The 23,009-nt window shown below is 48.3% G+C and overlaps 1 protein-coding gene across 2 annotated transcripts in view; it reads left to right on the plus strand.

Moving 5' to 3' along the window:
* The window catches only part of TSPAN18 (tetraspanin 18), a 199,448-nt gene that overhangs the window by 35,811 nt on the left and 140,628 nt on the right, over positions 1-23,009 (plus strand). For both annotated transcript variants that reach the window (XM_043910022.1, XM_043910031.1), the window contains exon 2: positions 3,464-3,545. The gene's annotated coding sequence lies outside the window, so the exon portion shown is untranslated. The remainder of the gene's footprint in view (positions 1-3,463; positions 3,546-23,009) is intronic.

A 23,009-nucleotide genomic window follows, 5' to 3' on the forward strand; every position in this document is an offset into this window, starting at 1 on the left:
CTGTTTCACTTTAAACCTGCAGGTGGAGGGGGTGAGTGGGGAATTTTTGGATAAAAGCAAGAGCAAATCCACGGCAAGAGACACAACCGCAGCCGCCATCACCCTGCCGGCCACCTTTCGATGCTGCCTCTTGTCACCAGCCCCCCCACCCCCAGCCCCCACATTGCCATCTTGGCCCTAAACCCTAGGATTCTTTTCCCCTCCTCGAGGGCTCTGGGTCTAACATCTGTAGTGACTTCCCTCCCCCACGGAGAGGAGAGGGCTGGGAGGAGATCTCAGGGGAGAGGGGAAGACATTCCGAGCCCAGCTGGTTTCCCTCACACAATGCAGATTTGCTTAAATGGGAATTAGGATTAGTGCCGGATTTCACCTCTCCTGGCAGGCTGGTAATAAACTAATCTCCTCTTAGGCTGCAGGAAGACAGAATTCCAACGAAGACTGAAGACAGCTTCGGGGCTCGGAAGTGCAAAACCTGAAAAGTAATTTTGTTGTTGACGGGCCTTGCTCGCACCTCTTGACACGCAGCCCGCGGCTCCTTCCCAGCGTGGCTGCAGCCTTTAATTTTGTTAATGTGTGACATTCACCCAGGCTGCGTGGCTGATGGGCACACTTGACATTAATATGTGTTCCTCGCGGTCCCTAGAGCTCATAAAAGCTCATTATCAGTTCTGAGCCTGTAAATGTAGTTCCCGGGCTCAGGTGGATGAGGAACACGGAGATGCTCCAGGGAAGTGAAACAGTGGACAGCTACATAAGCCAAGAAATAAACTCCTTCCTCATCCAGGGAACACGACCTGCCAGGCCAGTGGGAGGTGAGCAGAAAAGCAACTCTCCAGGCCAAACTCTGAGTTCAAATTTGCATTCAAGCAAAGGGGCTGCTGCCTTGCTATTTGAGAGGAGTTAATCCAGTATTTTGGGGCTTTCCTGGTGCCTCAGCACTAAAGAATCCGCCTGCCAATTCAGGAGACTTGGGTTTGATCCCCGGGTTGGGAAGATCCCCTGAAGAAGGAAATGGCCCCACTCCAGTACCCTTGCCTGGGAAATCCCATGGACAGAGGAGCCTGGCAGGCTACAGTCCATGGAGTCGCAAAAGAGTCAGACACGACTAACTGACTAAATGACAACAACAACAATAGGGAGAAGGCAGTTTGTCAAATATGATGTTTGCAGAGCCTCTGTCTGGCCGTCCAACTTCGAGGCATCCAGGTTTTGGAAGTGCTTGAAAACGTCCACGCAGAGATGAGTGTACCAAGGGGGCCATGGCCACAAGTTGGTCACAGCCAGAAATGGAAACACACACATGTGCATGGTGGGCGAGGTGAGGGCCTGTGGTCCACACCTGCCATGGATACTGTGCAGCTGTGAAGAAGACTCCAGAAGATGGCTGTGTGCTCACTTGCAGGGGTAGACATGGTCTCACGGAGAGCTGGGGTTGTATAACACGTGTAAGATCCCATGGTATAAAAGGTTGCACTGTCTGCATGTGGGCCCCCATGGGTACATGCTACTACACACACGTACACAAATATGGCGCTAGCGGTAAAGAACCTGCCTGCCAGTGCAGGAGACATAAGAGACGCAGGTTTGATCCCTGGGGGGGAAGGTCCCCGGGATGAGGGTATGGCAACCTACTCCAATATTCTTGCCTGGAGAATCCCGTGGACAGAGGAGCCTGGTGGGCTACGGTCCATGGGATCACAAAGAGTCAGACATGACTGAAACGACTTAGCGTGCACGCACACACATATGTGATTACATGGATTATAGCCTGGAAGGTCATATTACAGAGATGGCACAGTGAGTCTATCTGCTAAACAGGATAAATGCGTATGGAAAAACTTGCACTTTTGTAGTTAAAAATGAAAACTATATACATATACATCCATATCCATATTCATATGTGTATGGATGTATATGGAGACGGATATGGCTGTAGGTGTATCTGTACATGTACATGTATTGTGAATTCCTCTGACTGTAGCTTTAGTCTGGCCCACTGGACTGACACCATCTGGGTGGATGTCTGAGGCAGAGATAGCCAAATAAAATGAGGTCATGTCCTCTGGCCAAGCCTTGTTCCCCATCAGTTAGCAGGGAGCTCTGATAATTTCTTTTAGGCATCGGGTGCACTGGTGCTGGGATAAACAGGGCCAGACCTTGAACTCATTGCTCTCCTTGAACTAGGCCTCCCCAACATGGAGAGGGCAGTTTCAAAGTCTTGACTTCCCTGAGTGTCGTCCCGGGTCTGTCCCTTTTCAGCAGTATGGCGGTGTGGGCAAGTTAACGCCTCGGAATTCATCGTGGTCCTCATTCCTAACGGGGCCATGCTTTCTCATGAGATTGTTGAGGGTGTTGGGATCACTGTCATTATTATCTGAGGCAACATGAAATTTAATCGGGGCTTCTGTGCGGCCGGGTCATTGGAAGGCAGGGATGGGGGCCCCCGGCCCTCCCTGTTTCTGCTCAGCTGTGTCTTTTGCTCAGCTGGGCATGTGAACAAGCTGGTCCCCTGGAACCGGCCTAAGCCTTGGCTGACAGGTATGCAGCCTGGACGTGGTGAATTTGATCCTTCTCCCGTGACCTGCGAACTCTTCGTCAAACTGACAGAGAGGAGGTGGGGGGTTGAGGGGAGAGGCTGGACTTCTGGGTCCTGGGCTCTGGAGCTGAGTTGTTTTTCTCATCACCAGTGTTCTCCACTTACTATTTATCTGTGCCTGAATACCAGATCTTGAAAGTGTGGCTCTGCCCCAGAGCCTGCATTCATTAAGCAGTGATTAATTCTCTTTTGCATTTTCAAAATGACTCAGAGAGCCTTTCCTTTGCCCGAGGAAAGTGGAGTCCCCACACAGAGTTGATAATATTCTAGCTAGAAGCAAAGAGATGCAGTGTGGTGCTGCGATCAGCCCGCTCCACGTCATCACAGGGCCGTTGTACAGGCTCCTGGGGTTATTTTGGAAGACTAAAAATACACCCTGGGCCCTAGGCTCTGGGGACACCATCCTGGGACCCTTGGTGGGGCTGGGTGCTTGCTTCTGTCTTTCTGGGCCCTGTCTGGCTTCTGTATCACCTCCCACAGAGATGGGAGGTGGGAGTGGGTGAACATCTAGGTGATGCGGCCCCCAGAAGCCGCATGCCCCCCATCCCTTGCCTTATTTATTTATTTTTGGCGGTGCTGGTTGCTGCATGGGCATTTCTCCAGTTGGGGCGAGTGGAGGCCACTGTCTAACTGTGGTGTGCAGGCTTCTCATTGCGGTGGCTTGTCTGGTGGTAGACCACCAGCTCTAGGGCACATGGGCTTCAGTAGTTGTGGCGTGTGGGCTCCGTAGTCGTGATGCATGAGATCTTTCCAGATCAGGGATCGAACCCCTGTCTCCTGCTTTGGCAGGCGGATTCTTTACCCCTGAGCCACCAGGGAAGGCCCCCTTAGCCTTTTAAAATGTATTTCTCTCTGTCCTCCTTCTAGAGTTTATCCAGAAGCCACCATCAGAAAGAGACCTCAGGAGAATCTTGACACCCCAGACGGGAGGAGACACCAGTTGAAAAAGGTAAGGTTGGCGCCCTGGAGGCGCGGATCTCAACTTATTCAAATAAGAGGGTCGAATCTTCTTCTCTCCTCTCCCTGCTCCCAGGCCCTCTGTGGCTGAGTGAGAAAGCTCTCAGCTCATGCTGGAGGCTGCAGGGCAGGCGAAGGGCGGCTTTTCTCTTGTCCTCACCCCCAGATGTTTGCTCTGTGACGGGAGCAAAGGTGAGAGGAGAGGGATGAGGAGGAGGCTGACGCTGAAGGGGGGAATCTCACCAGATTGGGTGCTGCCCCACTGATGGGGTAGAAGGTCAGGGTTGGTCCTGAGACAACCCAGGAGGTGAGGGTTGAAGGGCTGGCGGAAGTGAGCCCTCCGGGGGAAAGCAGAGGTCCTGGAGGCTCACAGAGGGTCCCAGCTCTGTCAAGGACCCCTCCCTACCTCCCCTCCCCCCCACACCCCCCCACCCCTTCCCTCCCCCACCCCTCCCCCACACCCACCATAATCTTGGGGTTCCTAGGGTGATTTCCACCCCTACCTCTCCCCTCATGCACTCCCCCATTCCAAGACTCTTTTTGGATAAAGTTTAAATCCACAAGTACTAAGATCAGTTATCACATTCCACGATGGAACTGGGAATGCTTTGGTCTGCTTCTTGGGTTCTGGAAGCTTCTTGGGCTGCTCACAATCCCAGGCCTGGTGATAGGCCGGGTCGCCTCATTTTTTTCCCCGAAGGTTCCTGAATGAGGAGCCAGGGTGTTTGGCTTCTGGCGCTCAGTCTGTGCCTTATTTTCTCATCTGTAAAATGGGGCAGCAGTGACTTGAATTTCTGTTCCAACCACACGTGCCCGGCTGTGGTCTCAAGACCAGGGCTGAGCTAGAGGAAGGGACGGGTGGTGGTATCGGGCTGGGGGGAACAGCAGGGAGGCAGAGGTTTGGTCAAGTCTGTAGAGAGGAGAGGGGATTAGAAAGCTCTGAGAGATCTGATTGCCTGTTTTGAGTAAAGGATGACGCAGACCCCCAGGGGAAAGACCACAGGTGCAGACCACAGAGGTGTGGGTGGAACTGTGTTTGAGCCCCAGCTAATCAGAAGAGTCAGATTTACTAACCTTGATTGAAGTTTCTCCATGCCAAGTGCATGGTTAAGTTGCAGTTTCTGTACCAACAGCCCTCCTGTCATCTCCGTCTTAGGGAAGAGAAAACCAGGTCTCAGAGAAGTTAAGTGACTCACTCAAGGTCACTCAGCAGTGTGTGGCTGAATTTGAAGCACCTCCCTGAACTACCCAACCATTCTTGTGCACTTTGCTTACCGGTTCTATGACTTGAATCTTAAGGTTAAAAAATTCCTTGAAACCAAATCACATCTCTGAACTTCATTTCTTAAAAAAGACACGAAATTGTCTTTTTAACAATTTTTTTTTAAAAGTTTGGGCTCTTGTTAAAATCTCTGCGGGTCTTGGTTTTCTGGCGCCCGTGGTTGGGACGCACTTGGTCACTTTCTGAGTCACTAATCTGGCGTTCCACCAGTCTCCAAGCTCATCCTGTCAACGGTGGAGTATGCATCCTGGCTGACTGGGGTTATTTTAGGTTGAAATCCGAGGCAGGGTGGCCAGGTCCTAGCAGCAGATAAAGCAGGACCAGGTCAAGGGCCACCCAAGTGGACAATGCAGAGGAGCAGTGAGGCCAGGAATCGGGGATAGGGGGGCTTCTCTGGAGCCCTCATAGCATCTGTCTTGCAGCTCCCCGGGCTCCACCAGCCACCTCGGTCATAATCTTCAATGTAAACCTCCTGGCAGCGATTGCCCTGATCCCTGCAGGAAGCAATCACCTTATCAGAGCCTGGATTCCTGCCTGATTTTCTTAATCAGGGGAAGGCGCTGAAGTGAGTCAGAAATAGCTTAACTTCCTCAGGATCTTTCTGTAAGGGATGTTTCTCCATCAGGGGAAGCCTTGGGCCTTGGGTGAGAGGAAAGAGTCTCTTGAAGTACAGAAAGAAAAACAGTGAGGGGGCCATTGATCTTGGTTTACCATCAGCAAGGCTGCTGAGACAGCAGTGATCTCGCCTGGCTCTGTTGTTAATCAGAAAACAGAAATGTTATAGTCACAGGGAGCACGTAAAGGTGACCACCAGCTATGGGCAGACAGGCGTGCACCATTGTGGGAAATGTTTGCTGGCGTCTCATAGCCAAACTGATGGAGGTTGAGTCCCAGCTCTGCCCTTCAGTAGCCGTTTGACTCCAGATGAGTGCTTTGATCACCCAGAGTGATCTCAGTTTTCCTATCCATTAAGTGGGCAAATAGTATGCACCCCCACTGAGTGGTTGTAAGGGCCAGGAAATCGCCAGCGCGATGCTCCTGTTTGCTTTGAACGAGGGTCGCTCCCTGGAATGATGTGGGTGGCCTTCCGAGGTGACCTCTGTGAAGAGGCTTGGGCTCTTGACATGAGAAAGCTGGGTGTTTGTGAGCACAGTGGGGTCACCCTGGAGACACATACCTCTTTCTGTATGTGATCTAAAAATGGCCCAAGAGGAAGCGCCTGGGTTGTGTCAGCTCTCTGTTCTGACACTCCTGGGGCGTGAGGCCATGTAGGGTGTGAACAGTTCTTCCTAAGCCTTAATTCCATGGTTTACATTTGACTCCCAGTGATCTTTCCTGGGCCCTCTCTGGAGGTAATCACGGATCCCCCACATCCCGGGAGGCAGGGATTAGTAAGCTCTTTTTAAGGACAATTGGAATTCTGAAAAGTGGTAAATTATGCTAGGGTTCACCTCTAAAAAGCAGCAAGGTTAGGACCCAAACCCAGGGTTCCTGCCCTAAAGACAGCGTGTTTGCCATAGCACCCCACAGCACCCACAGTCCCCTCAAAGGCAGCCCTCCACATTTCCAGAGGCACCTAGTGTGTGTCCTCATAGACTCCATATAGCACTGCAGTGGTTCCCCGTTGTGTCCACAGAGGCACCTAAAGCATTCATGAAGCACCCCCAGGCCTCACATCATCACCCCATGGCGTTCATGGTGGTCCCCATGTGGCTAAAGAGCACCCCCCCTGCCTGCAGTGACGCACCACGGCAGGCACCCACATTGGCACTGCTCCTGTGTTCTCCACCCAGCCTTGCATGGAGTGTGGAGCTCAAGAAGAATGGGGAGTCCCTTGATGTGTTTATCTGCCCAGCCAGCCCTTTACAGAAAGCTGAGAAAATGAATGAAGGCAGCTTCCTGGAAGCCTCCAGATCATCTTCCTGCTGGGATCTCACAGCAGGAAGCAAGTGGCTGGTGGGGGTGGGTGGTGGTGAAGAAGGCCTGGCTGCCACTGCAGTAGAGCCTCTACCCACTTATCTATTTTCCCTTTTGTCGCTTGCACTTTTGGTGTCATATCTAAGACTCTGTTGCCAAATCCAAACTAATAAAGATTCACCTCAGTGTTTTCTTCTGAGTTTTAAGACCTTAGCTCTTATATATAGGCCATTGATTCATTTTGAGTTAATTTTTGTATTTGGTTTGAGATAGGAGTCCAACTTCATTCTTTGGCACATGAATATCCTTGGACAAGCATTGAAGAGACTGTTTTTCTCCATTGCATAGTCTTGGCACCCTTGTTGAAAATTCATTGGCCATAGGTGTATAGGTTTGTTTCTGGAATCTCAGTCCTCTTCCACTGGTCTATTTGTTGTTGTTGTTTGGCCGATGTCTTGTCCAACTCTTTGTGACCCCGTGGACTGCAGCACACCAGACTTCCCTGACCTTCACTATCTCCTGGAATTTGCTCAAACTCATGTCCATTGAGTCAGTGATGCCATCCAACCATCTCATCCTTCGTCACCCCCTTTTCCTCCTTCCCTCTATCTTTCCTAGCATCAGAGTCTTTTCCAGTGAGTCAGCTCTTCACATCAGATGGCCAAATTTTTGGAGCATCAACTTCAGCATCAGTCCTTCCAACGAATATTCAGAGTTTATTTCCTTTAGGATTGACTCGTTTGTTCTCCTTGCTGTCCTCTGGCCTATATGTCTATCCTTATGCTGTTACCATGCTGTTTTGATTACTGTAGCTTTATGTATAATTTTTGGAGGAATATTAGAGCTCCCCAGGTGATTCCAATGTACAGCCACAATTGCTCACTACTGGTGTTTAGAGGAAGATGAAGCACAGTCAGGGAGGCTGGTTGGGAGGCTGCCAGGATGATTCAGGGCAGCGCAGGGCAGAGAAGATGTGACCCTGAACTAAAGCTTCAGTCACTGAGGTGAAGAGGCCACGATAAAGTCAAAAGAGGTTAATGAGGGAGACATCCTGATTCTCCTTGATTCTGGGAAGGCTTCAGAGGTGTCAAACAGAAGCCAGTGGTCCAGGTGAGCTTGATTAACCTCTTACCCAACCCTAGTGTGATTTTGAGGAAGATCTGAGTCCCAGTCCAGCTCATCTCCCTGTGACTCGTGACAGTAACCTAGTCCTTCTCTGCCTTCCAGGATATTGCCCTTACCAAACCTTTCCTTTCTTTCTTTTTCAAGTTGTTCTAGATTAGCACAAGAAGGTCATCCCAGGACCACACACACATTGTCCCTATGTTTTTCCCTCTGAAATGTCCTCTCTCTCTGACCTGGTTGGCTGTGAGAACAAGGCCAGACTGACCCTTCACTCTGTGGGGTGACCACTCCTTAACATCATGGATAGTTGATAATAAGTCTAAACTTACTCATCTAAAGGATAAGCAAAGTATTATTTTTCTGTTCATGCAGCAAAAATGAGCATAACATGCCCTTAAAAGGTTTTTTTTTTTTTTTAAGTAATGACATATATCCACACTGTGAGTCACAGCTGAAGAACTTTCAAATAGCCAGATGTGACAAAGAGTGAGGGAGTAGAAACTTCATTTTCAGATGCATTTCAGCATCACAGAGGCGAAATGCCTTGCCCAAAGTCACAGAGCTGTGGAAGGAGATGGGCTTCGTCTGCAGGTCTTCTGACCTGGACTGGTGATCCTCCTACTGCACCCAGCCACCTTTTTTTATTGGTTAACAGTGTAAAATAGGGCTTCCCTGGGTGGCTCAGGGGTAAAGAATACACCTGCCAATGCAGGAGACATGGGCTCCATCCCTGATCCGGGAAGATCCCACATGGGATCAGAACAACTAAGCCCATGCCCCATGACTACTGAACTTGTGCTCTAGAACCCGGGAGTTGCAACTACTGAGCTCAACGTGCTGCAACTACTGAAGCCTGCATGCCCTAGAACCTGTGCTCCACAGCAAGAGAAGCCACCGCGATGAGAAGCCCACGCACCGCAGCTGGAGAGCAGCCCCCACTAGCCGCAACTAGGGGAAGCCTGTGCACCGCAAAGAAGACCCAGAACTACCAAGAATAATTTTTTTTTAAAAAGTATAAAATAATGTATGTTAATTAATAGCCTACAAATAAAGCAAAAAGCCCAAATCAGCTGGCAGTGCTGCTTTGGTGGCCGTGGTCGTATATCATCTGCCCAGAGCTGCTGCTATGAGAAGAAATGAATGGAGACGTCCCCTGTGCTTTGGGGTTTGCCAAGACGTCTTCCTTTTCTGGGCCATGGGCAGGGGTGTGTTATGGGTTAGAGGCAGGAGAGTGGGGTCTGAACTCCGAAGATTTTTTCTTTTTTAAAGTAGACTTTGTTTTCTAGAGGAGTTTTAGATTCACAGCAAAATTGAGGGGAAAGTGCAGAGAACTCTCATATTCTGTCTCTGTACATTCCTACACACACGTACAGCCACCCCGACTACTGACATCCCACACCCAGCGGTACATACAGTACAGTTGAGGAACCTGCACTGACACATCGTCATCACCCAAAGCCCATAGTTTATACTGTGGTTCTCTGTTGCTGTTGTGTATTCATTCTATGGGTTTTGACAAGTGGATAATGACGTGTATCCACCATTACAGTATATACAGAGTAGTTTCACTGCCCTAAAAATCCTCTGTGCTCCACCAATTCATCCTTCCCCCTCTACTAAACCCTGGAAACCTCTGATCTCTTTACTATCTCTGTAGTTTTGCCTTTTCCTGCATGTCATAGAGTTGGAATCATACAGTATGGAGCCTTTTCAAATTGGCTTCTTTCACTTAGTAATGTGCGTTTAAGGTTCTTCCATGTCTTTTCATGTTTTGGTAGTTCAACTTCTCTTTTTTCCCCTATTTTTTATTGTGGTGAAATATATATAACAGAATTTAATATTTTAACCATTTGAAATGCACAGTTCAGTGGTATTAAGTGCATTTAAAATTGTTGTGCAACCATCCCCACCATCCATCTCCAGAATGCTTTTCATCTTGTAAAAATAAACATTAAACAATAATTTCATATTCCCTTCTCCTCCCAGCCTCTGGCAAACCCCATTCATCTTTCCTGTTGCTGTGATTTTAACTTCTTTAAGTGCCTTATATAAGTGGAATCATCCATTATTATTATTTTTGTAATGGCTTATTTCACTTAGTGTAATGTCCCTAAGGTTTGTCCATGTTGTAGTGTATGACAGAATTTCCTTCCATTTTAAAGTTGAGCAATATTCCTCTGTATGTGTAAACCACATTTTGCTAATCCATTCATCTTTTGATGGACCCTTGGAGTGCATTCATATTTTAGCCATTGCCAGTAATGTTGCTAAGTTCATTTCTTTTTAGCACTGAATAGTATCCATTGTCTGGTTGTACCAGTTTATTTATCCATCACCTACTGAAGGATATTGGGCTTCCCCTGGTGGCTCAGACAGTAAAGAATCCGCCTGCAATGTGGGAGACCTGGGTTCCATCCCTGGGTTGGGAAGATCCCCTGGAGGAGGGCATGGCAACCCACTCCAGCATTCTTGCCTGGAGAACCCCCACAGACAGAAGAGCCTGGCGGGCTGCAGTCTATGGAGCAGCAAAGAGTCTGACACAACTGAATGACTAAGCACAGTACAACTGAAAGATATGCTGTTTGCTTTCAAGTTTTGGCAATTATGAATAAAGCTACTGTAGAACTTCTGCAGGTTCTGGTGTGTACATAAATTTTCAACTCATTTGAGTAAATACCAATCAGCACAACTGCTGGATTATGTGGTAAAAGTATGTTTAAATTTGTGAGAAACTGCCAAAGTGTCTTCCAAAGTGGCTATAATATTTTGCATTCCAAACACCAGTGAATGAGAGTTCTTGTTGTTTCACATCTTGGTCAGCATTTGGTGTTGTCAGTGATTTGAATTTTGGCCATTTTTACAGGTGTATAGCAGTATCCAATTTTGTTTCAGGTTGCAGTTCTCTGATCACATATGGTGTAAAGCATCTTTTTATATGCTTATTTTCCATCTGTGGATCTTTGGTGAGTTGTCTGTTCAGGTGTTTTGTCATTTTTAAATTGGGTTATTTGTTTACTTATTGTTGAGTTTTAACAACAAAGCAAGTTTACAAATTTACAAGTTCTTTGTATATTTTGGGTAATAATTCTTTATCTATGCATCTTTTGTAAGCATTTTCTCCCAGTCTATGACTTCTTGTTCTCTTGACAATGTCTTTCACAGAGCAGAATTTTACAATTTTAATCAAGTCTAGCTTATCCATTATTTCTTTCATGAATTATGATGTTGTATCTGAAAAGTCACTGCCATACCCAAAGTCGTCTAGATCGTCCTCCTGTGTTATCTTTTAGGAGTTTCATAGTTTTGTGTTTTATGTTTATGTCTGTGATCCATTTTGAGTTAATTTTTGTGATAGTTATAAGATCTGGGTCTATATGTGTGTGTGCATATATATATTTTGCTTGTGGATATTCAGTTGTTCCAGCACCATTTGCTGAAAAGGCTACTTCTCCACTGCATCCCCTTTGCTTCTTTGTCAGAGATCAGTCTGCTGTGTTTCTGTGGGTCTATTTCTGCTCTTTATTCTTTTCCATTGATTTATGTGATCACTGTTTTGCCAATACCATACTGTTTTGATTACTATAGCTTGTAAGTCTTGAAGTCAGTAGTGCCAGCCTTCTGACTTTGTTCTCCTTCATTATAATGTTGGCTATTCTGGATCTTTTGCATCTTCATAAGACTTTAAAATCAATTTTCAGGTATCCACAAAACAACTTTCTGGAGTTTTAACTGAGGTTGTATTGAATTTATAGATCAAATTTGGAAGAACTGACATCTTGACGATACTGAGTCTTCGTATCCATGAACACGGAATATCTCTCTCTATCATTTGGTTTCTTCTTTGATGTCTCTCATCATAGTTTCATAGTTTTCCTCCTATAGATCTTTCTTTTACATATTTTGTTAGAATTATACCTAAGTGTTTCATTTCTTTTGGTGCCAATGGAAATGTATAATTTTTTTAAAAATTTCAAATTCTACTTGTTCACTGCTTGTGAATAGGGAAGCAAGGGACATTTGTATACTAAGCTTGTATCCTGCAACCTCACTTTACTATAAATACTTATTGGTTCCAAGCAGTTTTCTGTCAGTTTTTTCAAATTTTAAAGGTAGACAATCATGTCATATGTGAACAAAGACAGTTTTATTTTTTCCTTCCCAATCTGTAAAATTAAAATGCCTGTAGAAAGTAGAAAGAGTTGGACACGACTGAGTGACTGAACTGAGAAAGCAGAAAAGTTTCTTTCCTAATATGTAAAAATAAAAAAAACCTAAGTGTCTTATTGCACTAGCTAGGACTTCCAGTACAATATTGAAAAGCAATGGTGAGAAGGGATGTACTTTCCTTGTTTCTTAATGGGAGAGTTTCTAGCTTTTCACCATTAACGATGATCTTAGATATGGGTTTTTATAGACATTCCTTATCAAGTTGATAAAATTTCCCTCTATTTCTCTAGTCTTCTGAGAGTTTTATCATGAATGGGTATTGGATTCTGTCATGCTGTTTTTATATCTATTAATGTGGTCATGTGATGTTTCTTCTTTAGCTGATTGACATAATGGATTACTTTAGCTGGTTTTTGAATGTTGAAACAGCCTTGCATACCTGGGATAAATTCCACTTGGCCATATTGTATAATTCTTTTTATACTTTCTTCAATTCTATTTGTTCATGTTTTGTGGAAGATTTTTACATGTATGTTTATGAGATATTTGTCTATAGTTTTCTTGTAATATCTTTTTCAGTTTTGCCAGGCCAAGTTGCTTCAGTCACATCCAACTCTGCGACCTCATGGACTATAGTCCACCAGGCTCCTCTGTCCATGGGGATTCTCTAGCAAGAATACTGGAGTGGGTTACCATTTCCTTCTCCAGGGGTTCTTCCCAACGCAGGGATCAAACTCGAGTCTCCCTCATTGCAGGCAGATTCTTTACCAGCTGAGCCACCAGGGAAGCTCAAAAGTCGCTCAGTCGTGTCTGACTCTTTGCGACCCCATGGACTATATAGTGCAGAGAATTCTCCAGGCCGGAATACTGTAGTGGGTAACCTTTCCCTTCTCCAGGGGATCTTCCCAACCCAGGGATTGAACCCAGATCTCCCACACTGCAGGCAAATTCTTTACCAGCTGAGCCACAAGGGAAGTCCAAGAATACTGGAGTGGGTAGCCTATCCCTTCTCCAGCGGATCTTCCCGACCCAGGAATCGAACCGGGGTCTCCTGCATTGCGGGCAGATTCTTTACCTACTGAGCTATCAGGGAAGCCCTGTTTTCCCTTTTGGTAGTAGGTTAATACTGCTCTCATAGAATGAGTCAGAACATATTTTCTCTGCTAGTATCTTCTGGAAGAGATTGTTGTAAATTGATACATTCCTCCTTAAATGTTTGGTAGAATTCACCAGTGAACCCATGTGTGCCTAATGTTTTCTTTTTTTGACAGGTTATTAATTATTGATTCAAAATGTTTAATAGATACAGGCCTATTCAGATTGCATATTTCTTTTTGTATGATTTTTGGCAGATTGTGTCTTTCAAGAAATTGGTCTGTTTCATCTTGGTTATCAAATGTATGGGCATAGAATTATTCACATTATCCTTTTATTTCCCTTTTCATGTTTGTAGGAACTATAGTGATGTCCTCTCTTTCATTTCTGATATTAATAATTTGTATTTTCTCTTTTTTTTCCTTAGCCTGGCTAGAGGCTTTTTCATTTTTGCCGGTTTTCTCAAAGAACCAGCTTTTGATTTTGTTGATTTTCTGTATTGATTTCCTCTTCTTTGAAGCCCGTGTTTTAATCATGGATGCGTCACTAACTGACATGGATCTGAGGGGTCTTGAGACTAAGTCCCTCCCATTCTGAGTCTCAGCTTCCACATCTGCAAAATGGGTGTGATGATAGCAATACTTTGCCCAGACTTAGTCTGAGGGAAGATGTCAAATATAAGTCCACTTCACTGATTCAGTAAATGCTGTTGAGCCCCTGGTATGTATGTACCAGGTTCTGCTTTATCTGCTAGGAATGTAATATTGTGAACAAAACAGCACAGTCCCTGCCCTCATGGAGCTTGGGCTCTAGTTGGAGGAGACAGAGATCAACAAATAAACTGAGCGTCAGACAGTATTAGAGGCAGGAAGAGAAAGGCAGGGGCCAGGGATGTGCTATTTCAGATAGGGGGCATCCTGATCAGATGTCATTTGAACAGACACTTGCAGGCAGTGAGGAGTGAGCCTGGACTTCATCTGTGGGAAGAGCCTTCCCGGTGAAGGGAACATCAAGAGTAAGGGCCATAACGGCAGCTGGCATGTTGGAGGATCAGCAAGGAGGCCACAGGGCTAGAACGAGGGAGTAAGGAGGGGGATGAGGCCAGGAGGGAGCTGCCAGTCAGGTGAGGACTGTGGATTTGGATTCCAAGTGTGATGGGAAGCCAGTGTACAAGGAGGAGACAGGATTGATTTTGTTTTACTCAATAAGATAATACATTTTACCAAGATTGCTCTGACCGCGGGATAGAGGACAGATTATAGGGGACAAGGAGACTGGGGTAGAGACTGATCCAGGCCAGAGATGAGGTGATTTTGGAAGGACAAAAGGGTGGTGGAGGTGCTTTGAAGCCAAATCATTCATCATCTGTTTGGGAAATAGAGCCGACAGACTCACTGATGAGGAGGAAGAGAAATAGAGGCGTCACGGATGACTGTAGAGTTTTGTGCCTGTAAATGAAGGAGCCACGGTGGCTAGGCTTTGGTGAAGGTTGAGGGGCACATACATACTGAGCTCTCTTTTGAGCTATTTTAAGTTGGGACATTGCTCCATCCAGATGGAGGTGGCAAAATCACAAATGAAGGTACATACCTGGAGTTCAGGGGCGAGGTCAGTGCTGGAGAGACAAATCTGGGACCCATCAGCGGACAGAGTACTTCCAGCCTCCATCCCTAATGAGACCCCCTCGGGGTGAGTGTAGATGGAGATGATGGAGCAGTGCAGGGTCTTGGAGAACCTGCAGAAGGTGCCCACTGGCGGCTACCCGGAGCTGCCCAGAGGGCCCATCTGGGACACCAGGGCGAACAGATCTTAGCTTTGCATTGTCCAGGGAACTGTTGTGGAAGAGAAGCCAGCCGCGAGAGCAAGCCCAGGCTTAGCTTGCCCTGAAGGCGAGTGCTGTTCAATTATCAGTGCTCGACATGAGCTAGAACAGGGCAGCAGGACGAGGTACCTAGGATATGCGACACCCAGGGAAGATGGCTCTTAACACTTGTCATCTCTGCACAACAAAATTATTTTCAGTAATAGCAGTGAAATAAAACCAATTCTAATAATGGCCAGAAAAGAAACAGCAAAACGTTCCTTTCAGTGGACTTTATATACAGAACCATGCCGGTCAACAAGCATTACAGCACACAAAAAAAAGCAGGGGGAGAAGTAATGAGTTCACACCTTTTAATTACATTAATGGATTTTTTTGGAAAAAGAAAAAAATTGCACAAAGAAAGTTCCGAAAGCATGAACCCCGCAAGGCTGGGAGAATGAACAGAGGTGGCTGCCTTGGCAATAATCTGTTTCAACGTCCTTGCAGTCACTGCGCTGTCATTGCCCAGCTCAGGTCGACTATTTAAGACTTGAATATCTGGTATCTGTGAGAATATCTAGTATCAAAGGTGCTGGTACAAAGAGAACTAGTACAAAGTACTAGTACCACCTCGTACGGAGAAAACTCGCTCGGCTCTGAATCCTTTTTCTCAGCTCTGAATCCTTTTCCTCTGAATCTTTCCTCTGAACGTGTGCAGCAGAATCGACTCATGTTGGGGTCTGACTGTACCAGAGGTTGTTCTCTGAACTCACATCCATGTAAGCACAATATTTACGAAAGGTCAAGTAATAAAAATGTGCTCATCTGGAGCTTCCACACATATTATTAAAACTCAGCCGTGATTACAGCAGTTGTTTAGAACTTGGAACAACAAGATTATTTTTTCAAGGCAGTACATTTTATCATTGACGTTGTTCAGCGTTGTCAGCTTTTAGCTGGTTTTATGTTTGTTTTAAATGTTCCTGCAGACAAAGCATCACCTATTGCCTACACCTTGTGCAGACTGCTCCTACCACGCGGCCCTTGGGAGATATTGCAGGAAATGAATGGGCCTCTTGTCCTGGGCGGGGGCGGAGGGGAGGCCGGCGGAGGACTCTGAAGAGGTGATGCTATGGACGGGCCCTGCTGTGTGACCAGCTAGTTTCCAGGTGGAAATAGGTGCAGAAAGGCCTTGTAGGTGTCCTGTATACATTGAGGAGAGAAGCAGGAGGACCCTGAGTAGGTTGGCATTAGGCGCTAGTTCCTAAAGGCCACCCTGAGTCTGAGCACCATCTATGTACAAAGTCTAGCACGGAGTGCTGCCTCCGTGGAGTGGCAGTTTGTCCTGGTGGATACGAGACGACATCCCCCCCTGGAGATGCACCCAGCCCTGCTCAGTGGGATCCCGGCTCTCCTCCTCCCCTCCCTCTCTCTCCTTCCCTTTCCTTTTTCTGCAGAGCACTCCATGAAGACAGCCGTTCTAATGAAAAATCTCATAAATACCAGGAGATAAGCATCCAGGACCTTGGGTTTTTATTTCTGCCAAGACTCCCCGGAGAGCCTCCTTGGTAGGAAATATCCCTTCAGAGCTGAGATTTTCTCCCGGGCTTCAAAGACAGTGCTGGCTTCTTAGGGACACAACATCTGTTTAAACTGAATTTGAACCGGGAGGCAGGCGCATCCCCTACAGGAGGGGGGCACAGTGGAGCAGGAGGGTGCGGAATCTGCCCTCTGGCCTAGGAAAAGCTCCCCAGGCCTGTTCCTCCTTCTAGCAGTGCGTCCTCCTGCCAGGGGGTGGCTTTGGATAAATGCAGAGCACTGGTGGGGGGCGGAGGCTACAGGGATCTCAGACCTGAGGCTGGGCTTTGTGCTACCTGCTCCCCAAATAGCCCCCCAACCCATGACTGCCAAGGCTTCTGCACCCAGGGGACGGAGCAAGGAGACCCAGGATGACAGAGCAGCTTCTGCAGCCTGGGCGGTCTTCTGGGCCCTGGGAGCCCCTTTCCAAGCCCAGACATCCCAACTCTTGGCATTTGTACCAACAAATCCTCTCTTCCCCCATCCCCTTTCTTTCGTTTCTCCCTTCATCATTCGCTGAGCATCCTCTGGGATACAGGAATTAAAAATCCCCGGTCCATAACTTCAACAAGCTTGAAATCTGATAGAACAACCTGATTGCTCTCCAAGATAAGAAAAATTGAGCGCTTTGTGTGCCTGGGCGGGCGTGCCAGCGCACACGGTTATTGTTAAGGCTGTAAAACAACATTAGAGAGGGCTTGGGAAATGGAGGGAAGAGAACGCAGGCAGTGCCCCTCTCAGGACAAGAGGCCCATTCGCTTCCTGCTTTTGTTCCCACTCAGGCACACATACAGCAGAGATGCCTCCAGAAAGTTCACCGAGTTCGGCTTCCTGCTTTTCTTTGCACACCAGGTCCCGCTGCAAAACAGCCATGTGGGACTCCTTCCTGGGCAGTACCAGGCGAGGGGCCCCCATTCCGGCAGCTTGCTTCTGATGTCCACCAGCGCTCGATGCTAAGTGTGTGCCTCCTGGAAAGGGTTGCCAGGTTAGCAGATGGCAGTACAGGACGCCCTGGTTAACTCGAACTTTGTAGAGCCAACGAATCGTTTTTTAGTGCAAGTGTGTTTCCCATCAGTAGGCGTCCCTGGTGGCTCAGATGGTAAAGAATCCGCCTGCAATGCAGGAGACCTGGGTTCGATCCCTAGGTCCGATCCCTGGGTTCGATCCCTGGGTCCGATCCCTGGGTCAGGAAGACCCTCCTGGAGAAGAGAATGGCTACCCACTCCAGTATTCTTGCCTGGAGAATTCCATGGACAGAGGAGCCTGGCGGGCTGTAGTCTATGGGGTCGCAGGGTCGGACATGACTGAGCAACTAATACTTCACACTCTTATGTTCCATCAGTATCAGTCCCACGGACTATTTGGAATGAAAACTAAAACATTCTTTAGTGTTTGTCTGAAATTCAGACTTCACTGAGCACCTTGGATTTTACCTGGAAACTGTACCTGGAGAGTCTTGTTGCATGTGTAGTCAAGGCTGCTTTATTGAATGCTACAGAAAACTAGCTGGTGATATGTTTCCTTTCCCGTTTTGTGTGGAACACTCTCCCTAACTTGAATCTATCCCTGCTTTTTTTTATTGTGTCTCCCCGACAACTCTGATAGCCATGGCTCTATGGCTTAGCGCACTTGGAGGTCAATGAATTCATCCCCTGTGGTCCCTCTGAGTACATCTCTCCCTCAGCCTCTTTCTGGAGACTGCCAATGACTGCAGATATTTGGTTTGCTTTATGGAGGGAGAAGGAAGGGCTGGTGGGAGGTGTATATTAGCATTCCCCCTTGGGTCCATGGAGCTGCTTCCTCCAGAGCCCATCAGCTTCTCTAGCTGCCACAGATATAAGCAGTCGTGCCTGTCTTTGCCCTGCTGGAAGGAGCAAAGGTTTGAGATGCTGGTCCAGGGCTGCAGACCCGCAGAGGTTTATGACATCTTTCTCCCCATCAATGAACTTATTTTTCATTCTAAGGCAGCTTCAGGGAATAAAAATATAAATTGAAGTGGCAGACAGTAAAGAAAAAAAAATGATTGACTGGAGAGTGGGAAGACAGAGTGATGCCTTGTGGTTAAATGGATTTTCTGTTTAACTGAGGGTTAAGTAGAAAACTCGTTTTGATTCATCCTCTGCTCTTGCAAATCTTTCTGAAATGTATTAGCCTGCTCCCTGGTTTTCCTAAGTGCACCATAATGACCATAATTGAATCTCTTTGCTGGCAGAGCATCCTGTGGGGCGTCGGGGCATGCTGTTGTAAATGTCAGTCCTCTAGGTGCAGTCAGGACCTGGGCTTTGGAGCCTGTGGCGTAGGCTGTGTGCCACGCAGTGGCCCTTCCTTCACATCCGCCGCCACCTCCTTCGGTCTTCCCAGCCACTCTGGACTGGGGCTCAGGAAGGGGCCCATTTGCAGATGTGGAAACTGAGGTCCATGATGTGACGGACTCTCTTCAAGTCACTCTAGCTGGTAGAGGAGCTGAACCTGAAGCTAGTAGAAATGGTGGTGGTGAGTTGGTCTGGATTCAAATCCTGGCCTTTACTCCCTGGCTGGAAGAAGACCATGAACCTCAGTTTCTCCATCTCTGAATTGGGCATAATAACCTTTCCTTACAGAGCTGCTGATGAGATGAAGTGAGGTAATCGTGGGTGGGCTGCACACCTGGGTCTTCATATTTTTTTTTTTTTTAAATGGCACATGCACTTTCTTATCCGCAAATGTCCCACATGCTCTGGTCCTGGGACCCTGCCTCCAGCTTCTTTCTACTTTGCTGTCCTGCCTCCTCTGTGCCTTAATCCTTTGCAAGACTGCAGGACCAGAATGTCTGGGTTTGAATCCTGACCTTGTGTCCCACTCCTTGGGTGGTTCTGTTTCTGGGCCTCAGTTTTCCCATCTATAAAATGGGGATAGTAGTGACCTGCCTTGTAGGGTTGTCGTGAGGATTAAAAGCAAGAGAGCTTTTCCAGGCCAGTGTTATGCAAGGATTTGCCATTGTCATTCTAGGACTTGATTATGTGAGTCCAGGTTAATCAGGCTTTTAGGATTTGGTCCATACCCTGAGCATGTTAGCAGGAATAGACTTGCAGACCAGGCTCCCTGTTGGTGCCCCAGGAGTTTGCAGTCAGTCTGGGGAGAAGGAAAGAGCCGCTCTTTCTTGCTGCCATTGTCTGACGGGTGTTTACCCCTCGTTGAGTGCTCAGAGAAGTACACCAAGAGGGAGCCATGGGTAGGTTATGAGGGGCCTACATTTGCCCTGACAGGGCCCCTTCCCAGAGGTCATCACCCTCCAATTGTCTGTCTGTCTGCGACCTCGGTGCTCCTTCTCCGTATGTCATGGGTCCCTAGCATTTCAAGAAGGCATTTGTTTTTCTCCTTACCAAGGGATCCACTTGGAGCACAGAGGGCTCTCTGTGTGTGACCTCTGGACTCCCCCTGGGGTCCAGGCTGGAGGGTGAGAAGGACACTTCGTCAAGCCAAACCTAAGCCAATGAGGCCACCTGTTCGGGCTCTGGCCTGCTGGGTCCACACCTCCGTGGGTCTTCCGAGTCCTGCCGAGCCACCTCCTTGCTCTCCGAGTCACCCACTCTGGACACCCTCTGGGGTTTTTTGCGGCAGCTGAATAGTCAGCTTGGTACTTGGGGTCAGGAACAGCAGCCTGTGTGCAAAGCCCCGGGTAGGCTGGTTTATTTATGCGTTTATCTTTACTGGGAAGGCTGAGAGAAACGGCGCGGTTTGTGAATATTTACAGGCACATTACTACAAGGAGGAAATGAATTCATTCCTTCTCCTCTCCCGCTGTTAACAGATCACACTGTGGTTCCCCACCGCCCGCCTCCCACAGCCCTCCCTGCGCTTGTAATTCCGTGTCGTCTTTTTTGTTTGTTTGTCTTTTTTTGTTTGTTTTGCCTTTTGGCCGTGCCGTGGCGGTATGTGGGGATCGAACCTGCGATCCCTGCATAGGAAGCGCAGAGTCTTAACCACCGGCCTGACAAAGAAGTCCCCCTTGTAAGTTTTTACTCCAGCTTCAGAAGGGGCAGCCGGGAAGATGCGTCAGTGTGATTCCCCCATGCACTTACTGAGCACCTACTGTATTCCATCCCCAGTTCTGGTGCTGGGGATACTGAGGTGAGTGCCGCGCCTGTTGTCCTGGCTCTCCCCCTCAAGGGGAACTGTGGACAAGAACAGCAGTGTCTGTTGGAGGAAAACAGTTACTTTGAGACCTGTGGCCATGCTGGGGATGGGCAAGATGGGATCTGTCTGTATAACAGAGGGGAAGGCTGGGAAGTAGCAAGGCTGCTTGTCCTGGGCCTGGAAGGACTTTATCCCAGCAGAAAGGGTCACTTGGGCAGAGGCCAGAGCACAGAGCCTCGGAGGTGTGAAGGACAGCACTTCCTGGGGGTGGGGTGGCAGGGAACTTTCTGGTGGGTTAGACATGGCATCTGTGGAAGGAAGCAGGAGGAGGAGGAGCTGGAAATGTGGGTGGGCTGGGTCGTTTCTGGTTCTGAGCTGGGGATGGAGGGGACCTAAAGGGAAGACGGGGACCAGGGTTGCCCAGTTTCCAGAGATAACCAGGTGGAGCACTTGTCCTGTGGTGAAGGACTGAATTGGCCAATAATGGCCTCTATTGAAAGAGGGAGTTTCCCGTCCCCTCCCCCTCCTCCCTCCCCTTTCCCCTCCCCCTGTTCTGAGCTGACAGTCTTGTGGTCTGTGGTTCTCAGAATCTCAAGTGTTGGGGTCAGCTCTGACCAAGGGCAGGGCTGGCCTGGATTGTTCCGGACAGGTGGCAGTCTGTGCGGCCACCTGTCCAACTGCCAGAGGGCATGGGGGTCCCTTGGGACATCGGGCTTGGTCCCTGGTCCACACGCAAGGCCTCCCCACGGCAGTTGGTCAGATGCCCACCACATGCAGCCTGTGCAGTGAGAACCTCGGCTCGGGCTCTGGGTCCTGCTGAGTTGAGGGAGGAGCTGGGCTGCCCACCGGGGACTTCGCTGGGGGGCTCAGGCCGGGCCCGGCGCGTCGGTCCTGGGAGCCTGCCCTGGCGTTGACTCTGGGCTCTTCTCAGCGGGGAGAACCTTCCATCGTGCTCACTTTCCTCCCAGATTCGCTCATTCTGCCCCCGCCCGCCCCTCCTGGGGTGCCCTGTGTCCTCAGGTTACCTGAGATCAGGGGCAGTAAGACCACCCCTTTGCCCTCAGGATTCTGAAATGAGGCCGGACGGGAGCACAGATTTCAGAACTGTCTGAGGCCTCCCTGGCCGGGCTGCCCTCAGACGCTAATAAAAGCACTGTGTGTTTTTCAGATTCAGGGAGGGTCCCTCCTTGACCTGTGGCGGGCGGGAGGGAGTGGGGCAGGCCAGCCGGGGTTCAGATCCTGGGGAGGGGTAGTGGGAGGCAGCGAGGTTCCCAGGCTGGGAGGCTTTGGGATCATGGCTGTGGTTGAAATTGATCACCCTGGGAGCCTGCACCATGGCCTTGTTAAGACACAGGCTGCCTTCAACTGCTTCTAATGGGCACTTGCCCCTGCCAGCCCCATGCCTTCATGCTCATCATCCTGGGCATGTACTGATTGCACGCCTGTGCACACTTCCAACACGCCTGTGTATACCTACTCACCCCTGCACACACCCATTCATGCAAGTGCCCTCACATCCCGGCACGTGCCTCTCCTCCACACCCACCCCGGCTCCCGCTTCCTACCCACAGCCTTCCTATACACACCCTGTCCTTTCCATAGAGTCCCTCCCGACCCCACCATTCATGAGCACACACACACATGCATAGGCTGCAACCAGACTCTTAGATGATCTTGCTTGTTTCTCAGCCTGCAGAACTCTGGATTATCTGGGATCCTTTTTACTCAGATGCTGAGCCCAGCAAGGGCTCCAGGGAGAGTGAGAAGGTTGAGTCAGAGTAAGCCTGGACCCACTGCAACTGCCCTGTGAGGCAAGTGTCCTGACTCCTCCTGTTTCACACATCCATCCATCCACCCATCCATCTACCCATCCACCCATCTATCCATCCATCCACCCATCTACCCTTCTATCCATCCATCCATTCATCCTTCATCTATCCATTCACCAGTCCATCCATCTATCCCTCCATCCATTCACTTATTAATCTATCCATCATTTCTTCTAGCACATACTCATAGCAGTGAACCAGGCATTTCTTTCATGGATCTGAGAACCCTATGAAATGACATAGGGCCTTGATACTTGTTTTTGAAATGAGAAAACTTGGAATCTAGTTTCTGCCTCTTGCTAGCTTTGTGACCTTGGTCATATCCTGTCATCCTTAAGCCTCAGTTTCCCCACCTGTTAAATGGGAATCATGGTGCCTCATCCCAGGAAGAGTGCTGGGCCCTGGGGATGGTAGCCATGAGCAGTAACTTGGGGACTTCTGTGTCCATCATCAAAACCCTCCTTGAAAATTCTATTCAAAAAGATACATGCACCCCAATGTTCACAACAGAACTATTTACAATAGCCAACCATGAAAGCAACC

This window comes from Cervus elaphus, chromosome 1, assembly GCF_910594005.1.
Source record: "Cervus elaphus chromosome 1, mCerEla1.1, whole genome shotgun sequence".
Classification (NCBI taxonomy): Eukaryota; Metazoa; Chordata; class Mammalia; order Artiodactyla; family Cervidae; genus Cervus; species Cervus elaphus.